Source organism: Peromyscus eremicus, chromosome 4, assembly GCF_949786415.1.
Source record: "Peromyscus eremicus chromosome 4, PerEre_H2_v1, whole genome shotgun sequence".
NCBI lineage: Eukaryota > Metazoa > Chordata > Mammalia > Rodentia > Cricetidae > Peromyscus > Peromyscus eremicus.
In genome coordinates, this window is record NC_081419.1 from 65,110,802 (window position 1) to 65,122,836 (window position 12,035).

At 37.9% G+C, this 12,035-nt stretch overlaps 1 pseudogene; it reads right to left on the reverse strand.

The window, feature by feature from the left end:
- LOC131907799 (olfactory receptor 4C15-like) overlaps nucleotides 1-3,968 on the reverse strand; it is a 12,865-nt pseudogene extending 8,897 nt beyond the window's left edge.
- Nucleotides 3,969-12,035: the final 8,067 nt, after the last annotated feature.

The following is a 12,035-nucleotide window of genomic DNA, read 5'->3' on the forward strand; positions in this document are numbered from 1 at the left end:
GTGCACGCATGCCACAAGACTGAGCAACAAAACCACAACCATAATATGAGGTTCACAGATAGAGAGAATTTTATGCTGCCCTTCATAGATGTGGGCTCTCAGAGAGAATAAGACAACACCATAGGAGACTAGCAATAAGGAGAAGATAATGATGTAGGTAGAACCACTATTTGCTAATATAACAATGACAAAAGTGTGTCTGTCAATGCAGGCAAGATTCAGTAGTGGGAATAAGTCATGAATATAATAATCAGTAATATTGGGTCCCCAGAGTGCAGCTGCTAAGTAAAGATAATTTGTGTAATAGAAAGCAAGAATCCCCTGCCCAGGCTACCCCCACCAAAATACCACAGAGTCTCCAGGTCATGATGGAAGAGCAGTGAGAAGGGGATTGTAAATGGCTACATAGCAGTCATAGGCCATAGTTGCCAGGAAATTTACCTCCACATCAGTGAAGAAGTGGACAGCAAACAGTTGTGTCATGCAACATTCCAAGAAAATGGTCTTCCTCTCATAGAAGAAATCTACAACCGTCTTTGGTCTGACAGTAGTAGAAGTCATACATCCAGTGTGGACAGGAATAGCAAAAGAAGTATGTGGGGGACCCCAGCAGTGCAGGGCTGTAAATAATGGTTGCAACAATTATCATGTTGCCACCAATTGTTGCTAGGTAGACCAAGTGAAACACAAGAAACAGTATTTTCTCAATCTTTGAATTGTGAGAAAGCCTCAGGAATTCAAACTCATTGATAGAACTCTGGTTTTATGACATTCTGAAGAGGAAGGTGAAGACAAAATATGTTCATGTAAATCTGCATCATGATATAAATATATCATAAAAACTTATCATATTTCTTTTTTTAAGGATTATTTATTTATATGATGTATGAGTGCTCTATCTGCATGTACAACTTTGTGCTAGAAGAGGGGCAACAGATACCACTATAAGTGATTGTGAGCCACCATGTCGTTGCTGGGAATTGAACTCGGGACCTCTGGAAGAGCAGCCAGTGCTCTTAACCTCTGAGCCATCTCTCTGGACTCCATACTTCAATCAACAAATTTTTGCATTCTCATGCAAAATTATCTTCAATTTCATAGAATCAATAAGTATGTAGGTTTTTTTCTTAGTGAGAATGTTATTGTACTGTTCTATTAGTCTCCTCTCTACAAACATTAAAGTATCTTTTTAATATTGTCTGTGTGGATGAAGCATATTCATAAATCAAAGTAAATGCTGATTAAGAGGGTAATAGACAAGTCACTTACATATGAAAATTTATGAAAACATTTAGCTGAAAATAATTAACTTGTTAAATATAATTTAGACTCTTGAGGATTAATTAATTAATTTATTTTATGTATGAGTATGCTACCTGCATGTGCAAATTTGTTCCAGAAAAGGGCATTAGATCCCACTATAGGTGGTTGTGAGCTACCATGTGGTTGCTGGAAATTGATTAATTATATAATTAATTGTACAATGTTAACTTGTTTAAGAAATTACTATTCTATAAAACATGATTTAAATTTTCCATGAATTTACTATAAAACATACTCATCTCCAAGTGTTATCAGAGGGTCAAACTGAAAATGTTAAAATGTTCCTCATGGGAATGTTTTCTTACCATAATAAGGGAAGTTTATTAACTTGAAGATGCAACTGCTTTATTCATAGACAGCCCTTCCATAAATACTACACAAATAGTCTAGCTTTAGCATCTGTAATATGAACTCTGTTTTCACTCATGAGCTAAATTCAAGGAAATGGCAGGATAAAAAGAAATCCTGCTAGTGATTGGCTCAGACAGTGATAAAAAATGACAAATAAGTTAATTTACCTGTTACCATTCAGTGAAAAAGTAGTAAGGACAGAGAAGTTCAATGAATAAGCAAAGCCTAGGGCATGCTACACATGCATGAAAATATCTTAATGAAACTCAGCAATTCTTACAATGATGATACTTAGAAATAAAAAGGAAAACACTCTAGATTCTTAAGATTCGTATTCAGAGCTGGGCAGTGGTGGCGCACGCCTTTAATCCCAGCACTCGGGAGGCAGAGGCAGGCAGATCTCTGTGAGTTCGAGGCCAGCCTGGTCTACAGAGCAAGATCCAGGAAAGGCGCAAAGCTACACAGAGAAATGCTGTCTCGAAAAACCAAAAAAAATAAAAAATAAAAAAATAAAAAAAATAATAAAAAAAAGATTCGTATTCAGATCCAGATCCATGCCATTTCCTATGGCATACATCAGGTTACTTTATGACTCTAAAATTCTATGTCTTAGATTTTGATTATAAAATCTTTTATGAAAAATCACATAAAAGTAATGATGAAATAATAAATACAATAGGAGAAATTAAGTATTAAAATATGTTTTTCCATAAAATTGAGACATAACTGAGAAGATAATTTTAGTTTTGAGTCTTACATTTGCATAGCCAGAGCTCATAAGTAATTTTGTTCATTTTTATTTGCAAAGTAAACTGTTTTATCTCATTGATTGCAGTAAAATATGATGGTTTCAGCAGGCAATGCATGCTGACATTCTCAATAATCATCTGTGTAGTGGTTTAGCCCCCATACTCACTCACAGACATTTCTATTCCAGGCAGCTTTCTGGGTAAAAGGAAATCAAATTAGGTAGGAGGTTCCAAGGGAACAAAATCACCAAATGTAGATATTAACTAAATCTTAATATTTTATGTTCTATTTAAGATGCTCAGTAGTTCTTAAGTAATGACACCACCATTTCTACATTACAGAAATTTCTAAAATATAAAACAGTGGAAGGAAAATATTCACATGGAAGGAATATTGCAATCATGATTTATAATCATAGCGTTCATGATAATATCACTTAGAAGGTAATTGACTTAAACACAAGGTGTAGTCTGGATTAAATTATAAAACATATAAAGAATAATAACTGATACTCAGTCTTAACATAAATAAAATTTGCTATTTAGATGAGGTAATTGTGTAACTGTATATTTCAATGTATAGATAAATATATAGATGGTAAAAATGTGTGAAATTACCAAATGAAACTCAGGGATTGATACCCTAGAACTTTCTATAGTGTTTTATTTGTGATATTCAAAATTAGACTATGTAAAAAATATTAAAGAGAAGTTTTTAAATATATATTTTCTCTGTGCGAGTCTCTAAGAAATGGATATGGTTAAAATACACTATGTACATGTGTGAAATTATCTTAAAATGAATGAAATATATTTTCAACAGTGCTGCTCACTTTTCAGATGACTGCCATGTCAACAAATCAAGATAAACCTAACACAGATAAATCCTCACAGGAATGCCCAGAGGCTGTGTATCTGGAGGCTTAGCAACTTGATGGTTCTAAATCCTGTCCAGTCAGCTTTCCACACTGACCATCACAGTATTTACTTAAGTTACCTTACTATATTGAACAACAATAGAGAGAGTAGACTGCTGTGGGATGTTCTGTATGTCACATGTGTTGCTGATAATAAATAAAACACTGATTGGCCATTGGCTAGGCAGGAAGTATGGGCGGGACAAGGAGGAGAATAAAGCTGGGAAGTGGAAGGCTGAGTCAGAGAGACACTGCCAGCCGCCATCAGGACAAGGAAGATGTAAAGTACTGGTAAGCCACAAGCCACGTGGCAAGGTATAGATTTATAGAAATGGATTAATTTAAGCTGTAAGAACAGTTAGCAAGAAGCCTGCCACGGCCATACAGTTTGTAACCAATATAAGTCTCTGTGTTTACTTGGTCGGGTCTGAGCAGCTGTGGGACTGGCGGGTGAGAGAGATTTGCCCTGACTGTGGGCCAGGCAGGAAAACTCTAGCTACAGTAGACACTGTTGTCTTATTCCTGAATTCAGTGAGAGTGTCTCACTCTTTCCTCCTATTGCAAGACTTTTTTCTCAAGAATCCATAGCTCTCTTGATTTGTGAGAACTTTCTCACTCTATGGACCATGCTAGCCTGATACTTGCATGAATTTCAACACTCCACATTCTGGATGGTTGACCTGAAGACACAAGTCGGTACACCAGGCCTGAGCTTTCATTTCAAAACAGAAAATAGCGATTCTAGAGAGTGAAAGAAATTTTCTCCTTTTACATATTTGGCTGATGATATTAAAGCATGATTAATATGAGGGGGCAGAGCATTATGTGCACATTTGAGGGAAAACTTGCACTTGTTCATTAGAACCTACTCAGAAAGGGAGCATAAACAGTTTGGTACATTAAACAGTTTTTTTTTTTTTTTTACTTAAGAACAAATTTTTATTCATTTTACATACCAATCACAGATCCCCCTCTTACCCCTCCTCCCTACTGCTCTCCCCTTCCCCAGACTCACCCTCCATCCCCTCCTCCAAAAGTATAAGGGCTCCCATGGGAAGTCAGCAAAGCCTGGTACACTCAGTAGAGGCAGGACCAATCCCTCCCCCTGCATCAAGGTTGAGCAAGGCATCCCACCATAGGTAATAGGCTCCCAAAAGCCAGCTCATGAACCAGGGATAGATCCTGATCCCACGGTCAGGGGTTCCTCAAACATTAAACAGTTTTAACACAATGTTTCATGTACTTCTGTTCTATTAACACACCACAGGATATGCAGAACTCTAGTGATTCATAAAAACAACAACAGCAACAGTAACAACAACAACAACAACAAAAACCTAGGAATACTAGTCCCCCCAAAACAGCAGTTCTATAATAAATGAATTCAAGACACAACATTTACTTTCTTTTTATTTAAATTTTATTCCTGCATCCCAATACAAAATAAACACATACCACGTATTATATCCGGTTTCAGATAACATTTATTAGGTAATAGTCAGCAAACAGAAACTAACATTTCTATATCCATGATTATCATTTTAAACCATTCTTGGTATTTTCAACCTGCTTTGCTTAGTTATCTATTATTTCTGTTAAAAACATATTGAATAGCAATCTAACAACAATGTGTGAAAATGCCTTAGGAAAGAGAGTGTAAGAAAGAGTGCTAAAATTACTGAAAATTTTAAATATCAAAACAGAGTTAAGAAGAGGGAGAAACCCCCACTCACCCTCCAGGACTGCAACTGTTCCTGAGACACAGCCCTCCAGCACCCAATTGGACCAATGGGTGAGTCTTTATCCACATACCCGAACACACCAGCCCCTAGGCTTTGGGCCCAGGGACACAGCCCTGTGCCGCTACACCATCACCCATTGCAGTCTCAGTTACAGGCCAGTTGGCAGACAGACCTCCTGCAGACAGGTCAGACTACCACCATCCCCCATCAGACCTTGTAATCCACAAGCCCCACCTCCCCCAAATCCCACCCAACCTCTGAGACTGCAACTGTTCCCTGAGACAGAGCCTGCTAGCACCCAATTGGACTAAGAGATAAGTCTTTATCTTCATACCCGAACACAACAGCCCCTAGGCTTTGGGCCCAGGGGCACAACTCTGCACCCCTACACCACCACCCATTACAATCCTAGTTTTAGGCTAGTCCACAGGCAGATCTACTGCAGAGAGGTCTGACTACATCCCCCATCAGACTTTGTAAACCACAAGCCACACCCTTACCAACCCACCCACACACCAAGATTGCAGCTACTTCCTTAGACAGAGCCCACGAGGAACAATCGGACTAAGAGCTGCTCCCTGAGACAGAGTCCATCAGCACCAATTAGACAGAGAGCTCCCATTGGACCAAGAGTATTGATTCAGAACAAGAGAGGCTCTCTCAGACACAGACACTACTTGCAACAAATGGAGAAAGAGATGGGTAGATGCCAGTGTAAAAATACAGTCAACAACATAAAAACCAATATAGTTCCATCAGAACCTACATCAGCAAAACCTAAACATTCCAACACAGGAGAAATGGAAGAAATTGACATTAAAAATGACCTTAAGAAGATGATAGAGATCTTTAAAGAGGAAATGAAAAATTCCCTTAAGGAATTCAAGGAAAAGTCAAACAAAAAATGGGAAGAAATCAGTAAATCCCTTAATGAAAAAGCCAAGAGAAAGCAACTAAACAAATGGGGAAAACAGTTCAAGATTTGAAAACTGAAATTGAGACAATAAAGAAGACACAAACTGAAGGAATGCTGAAAGAGAAAAATCTGAGTAAATGAACAGGAACTACAGATGCAAGGATAACCAACAGAATGCAAGAGATGGAAGAGCAGATCTCTGGGGTTGAAGATACGATAGAGGAAATAGATTCATCAGTCAAAGAAAACACTAAAGCCAACAAAGCCATGACCCAAAATGTCCAGGAAATTTGGGACACCATGAAAAGCCCAAACCTAAGAATAATAGGGATAGAAGAAGGAGAAAAATACCAACTCAAATGCACAGAAAATAAAACCTTTTCCAACCTAAAGAAGGAAATGCCTATAAAGATACAAGAAGGTAACAGAACACCAAATAGACTGGATCCAAAAAAAAGTTCCCTCGCCACATAATAATCAAACCACTAAACATACAGAATAAAGAAAAAAATATTAAGAGCTGCAAAGGAAAAAGGCCAAGTAACATATAAAGGCAGACCTGTAAGAATAACACCTGATTTCTCAATGGAGACTCTAAAAGCTAGAAGGTCCTGGACAGACGTAATGCAGACACTAAGAGACCATGGATGCCAACCCAGACTATTATACCCAGCAAAACTCTCAATCAACATATATGGAGTAAACAAAATATTCCATGATAAAACCAGATTTAAACAATATCTTTCCATAAATCCAGCTCTACAGAAAGCACTAGAAAGAAAAAAATCCAACCTATGGAAGTTAGATACACCCATAAAAACACAGGCAATAGATAGTCCCATACCAACAAATACCAAAGAAGGGAAACATACAACACTACAACCAAAAAATAACAGAAATTAACAATCACTGGCCATTAATATCCATTAATATCAATGGTCTCAATTCATGTATAAAAAGATAGTTGCTAACAGAATGGATACAAAAACAAGATCCATCCTTCGGCTGCATCTAAGAAATACATCTCAATTTCAAAGAAAGACACTACCTCAGAATAAAAGACTTTCCAATCAAATGGATTTAAGAAGCAAACTGGTGTAGATATCCTAATATCTAATAAAATATACTTCAAACTAAAATCAGTAGAAAGAGATCAAGAAAGACATTACATATTTATCACAGGGAAATTCTGACAAGATAAAGTCTCAATTCTGAATATTTATGCCCCAAATACAAGGGCACCCACATTTATAAAAGAAACATTACTAAAGCTTAAATCCCACATCAAACCCCATACACTAGTAGTGGGAGACTTCAACAACCCACTCTCAGCAATGGACAGATCTTCCAAAGAGAAACTTAACAGGGAAATAAGGGAACTAACAGACATTATGACTCAAATGGACTTAATAGATATCTACAGAATATTCCACCCTAACACAAGAGAATATACCTTATTCTCAGCAACCCATGGAACCTTCTCCAATATCGACCACAGGCTTGGTCACAAAGTAAATCTCAACAGATACAAAAATTTGAAATAACCTCCTGTATCTTATCAGACCATCATGGCTTAAAGTTAGATTTCAACAACAACAAAAACTACAGAAAACCTACAATCTCATGAAAACTGAATAATGCTCAATTGAATCACCAATGGGTCAAGGAAGAAATAGAGAAAGAAAATAAGACTTTCTAGAATTCAATGAAAACAAATGTACAACATACCCAAACTTATGGGACACTATAAAAGCAGTGCTAAGAGGAAAATTCATAGCACTAAATGCCCACATAAAGAAGATGGAGAAATCTCACACTAGTGACTTAACAGTACACCTAAAAGCTATAGAACAAAAAGAATCAAACTCACCCAGGAGAAACAGATGCCAGGAAATAATCAAATTGAGGGCTGAAATCAATAAAAGAGAACAATACAAAGAATCAATGAAACAAAGAGTTGGTTCTTTGAGAAAATCAACAAGATAGACAAGCCGTTATCCAAATTAACCAAACAGCAGAGAGAGAGCATTCAAATTAACAAAATTAGAAATGAAAAGGTAGACATAGCAACAGAAAATGAGGAAATCCAGAGAATCAGCAGGTCATACTTCAAAAACCCCTACTTCACAAAATTGGAAAATCTGAAAGAAATGGACAGTTTCTGGATAGGTACCACATACCAAAGTTAAATCAAGACCAGATAAACTATTTAAATAGACCAATAACCCTTAAGGAAATAGAAATGGTCACTAAAATTCTCCCAACCAAAAAAAGCCCAGGACCAGATGGTTTCAGTGTAGAATTCTACCAGATTTTCATAGAAGAGCTAATACCAATACTCTTCAAATTGTTCCACACAATAGAAACAGAAGGAACATTACCAAATTCTTTTTATAAGGCCACAGTTACTCTGATACCCAAACCACACAAAGATGAAACAAATAAAGAGAGTTACAGACAAATCTCCCTCATGAACATTGATGCAAAAATACTCAATAAAATACTGGCTAACCAAATCCAGGAACACATCAAAAAATTATCCACAATGACCAAGTAGGCTTCATCCCAGGGATGCAAAGATGATTCAACATATGAAAATCTGTCAGTGTAATACATCATATAAACAAACTGAAAGAAAAAAAAAACACGATCATCTCACTAGATGCTGAAAGAGCCTTTGACAAATCCAACACCACTTCATGATAAAGGTTCTAGTAAGACCAGAAATACAAGGAACATACCTAACCATAATAAAAGCAATTTACAGCAAGCTGACAGCCAAAATCAAATTAAATGGAGAGAAACTCAAAGTGATTCCACTAAAATCAGGAACAAAACAAAGCTATCCACTCTCCCCATACTTATTCAATATAGTACTTGAAGTTCTAGCTAGAGCAATAAGACAACAAAAGGAGATCAAGGGAATACAAATTGGAAAGGAAGAAGTCAAACTTTCACTGTTTTGCAGACGATATGATAGTATATATAAGTGACCCCTAAAATTCTACCAGGGAACTCCTACAGCTCATAAACTCCTTCAGAAAGGTGGCAGGACACAAGATTAATTAAAAAAATCAGTAGCCCTCCTATATACAAATGATAAATGGGCTGAGAAAGAAATCAGAGAAACAACACCTTTTACAATAGCCACAAATACTATAAAATACCTTGGGGTAACTCTAACTAAGCAAGTGAAAGACCTGTATGATAAGAACTTTAAGTCTCTGAAGAAAGAAATCGAAGAAGATAACAGAAAATGGAAAGATCTCCAATGCTAATAAAGAGGTAGAATTAACATAGTAAAAATGGCAAACTTACCAAAAGCAATCTACAGATTCAATGCAATCCCCATCAAAATACCAACACAATTCTTCATAGTCTTGAAAGAACAATACTCAACTTCATAGGGGAAAAAAAAAAACAAGATAGCTAAAAAAATCCTGTACAATAAAGCAACCTCTGGAGGCATCATGATCCCTGACTTCAAGCTCTATTATAGAGTTACAGTAAAAAAAAAAAAACAGCATGGTACTGGAATAAAAACCAACATGTGGACCAATGGAATCGATTTGAAGACCCTGACATTAATCCACATACCTATGAACATATGATTTTCAACAAAGAAGTCAAAACTGTACCATGGAAAAAAGAAAGCATCTTCAACAAATGTTGCTGGCATAACTGGATGTTAATATGCAAAAGACTGCAAAGAGATCCATATCTGTCACCATGCACAAAACTCAAGTCCAAGTTGATCAAAGACTTCAACATAAATCCAGTTACACTGAACTTGATAGATGAGAAAGTAGGGAGAAGTCTTGAACGCATTGGCACAGGAGACCACTTCCTAAATATAACACCAGTAGCACAGACACTGAGAGCTACTAATAAATGGGAGCTCCTGAAACTGAGAAGCTTTTGTAAAGCAAAGGACATAGTAAATAAGACAAAACGACAGCCTACAGAAGGGAAAAGATCTTCACCAACTCCACATCTGACAGAGGGCAGATCTCCAAAATATATAAAGAACTCAAAAAGCAAGACATCCAAAATATTGAACAATCCAATTTTTAAAATGGGCAACAGAGCTCAACAGAGAATTCTCAACAGAAGAATCTCAAATGGCTGAAAGACATTTAAGGAATTACTCAACATACCTAGTCATCAGGGAAATGCAAATCAAAATGACTCTGAGATACCATCTTACACCTGTCAGAATGGCTAAGATCAAAAACACTGAAGACAGCTTATGTTGGAGAGGATATGGAGCAAGGGGAACACTCCTACTCTGTTGGTGGGAATGCAAACTTGTATAGCCACTCTGGAAATCAATATGGTGGTTTCTCAGAAAATTGGGAATCAGTCTTCCACAAGACCCAGCTATACCACTCTTGGGCATATACCCAAGAAATGCTCAATCTTATCACAAGGACACTTGCTCAACTATGTTCATATCAGCATTATTTGTAATAGCCAGAACCTGGAAATAACCTAGATGGCCCTCAACTGAAGAATGGATAAAGAAAATGTGGCACATATACACAATGGAGTACTACTCAGCAGTAAAAAACAATGATATCGCTCTTCCTGAGACTTAGAGGCCGGCCCCCAGCTCCCATCTTGCCCCGGACTTCCCTTCTGAAGCACAGGTGAGTGCCCTAGCTTGCCCCAGACCCCATCCCTGGGCACCAGCCACTCCGGGGAAGACCTGCCCAACTTGGCCCCAGGTTCTGGCCACTGGGCAGGTTCCCTTCTAGCCCCACCGGGAAGGATCCCCTTCTCCAAGACCCCTGGCAGACCCTGCAGTCTCCACACCCTGCCCCCACGCCCATCCGCCCAAGCCCCAAGCCTCTTCCTGAGACTTAGAGGCCGGCCCCCAGCTCCCATCTTGCCCCGACTTCCAGTCTGGAGGAGAGAGAGAGAGAGAGAGAGAGAGAGAGAGAGAGAGAGAGAGAAGAGAGCTCCCATCCTTCCCCAGACTTCCCTTCTGGACAAGAGCTCTCATCCTGCCCCGGACTTCCAATTTGGACAAGAGAGCTCCCATCTGGACAAGAGAGAGAGACTTCCTGAATCTGTCAGCTCTGTCTGAACCAAGTGTGCGGATAAGGCCAAGAACGAACCACAAGGAGATGGGCAGACGTCAAGGCAGAAACACATACAACAAAATGAATAGCAATACAGCATCACCAGGCCCTAGCCCTCCTCCAACACCTAGACCTGAACATCAGAAATTGGAAGAAGCAGAAGAAAATAGCCTTATGAATGTCATCATGAAGAAGCTAGAGGCTCGTGTAGAGGAAAAGACAAAAAAATGTGAAGAACGTTGTAAACAACTAGAGGAAAGGGCAAACAAATTAGAAGAAATCAATAAAGTCCTGGAAGAGAACAATAAAATACTGAAAGAAAATCAAGAAAAATCAATGAAACAAATGAAGGAAACAGTCCAAGACCTGAAAAGGGAAATAGAAAAAATGAAGAAGACACAAACAGAGGGAATGCTGGAAATAGAAAATCTGAGAAAACGATTGGGAACTTCAGATGCAAGTATAATCAACAGAATGCAAGAGATGGAAGAGAGGATCTCTAGCACTGAAGATACAGTAGAAGAAATAGATTCATCAGTCAAAGAAAACACTAAAGCCAACAAAGTCATGAACCAAAATGTCCAAGAAATTTGGGACACCATGAAAAGACCAAAGCTACGAATAATAGGGGTAGAAGAAGGATAAGAATAAAAACTCAAGGGCACAGAAAATATATTCAACAAGATCATAGAAGAAAACTTTCCCAACTTAAAGAAGGAAATGCCTATGAAGATACAGGAAGCCTATAGAACACCAAATAGACTAGACCCCCCAAAAAAGTCCCCTCGCCACATAATAATTAAACAGTTAAACGTACAGAATAAAGAAAGAATATTAAGAGCAGCAAAGGAAAAAGGCCAAGTGACATATAAAGGCAAACCTATCAGAATAACACCTGATTTCTCAATGGAGACTTTGAAAGCCAGAAGGACCTCGACAGATGTAATGCAGAC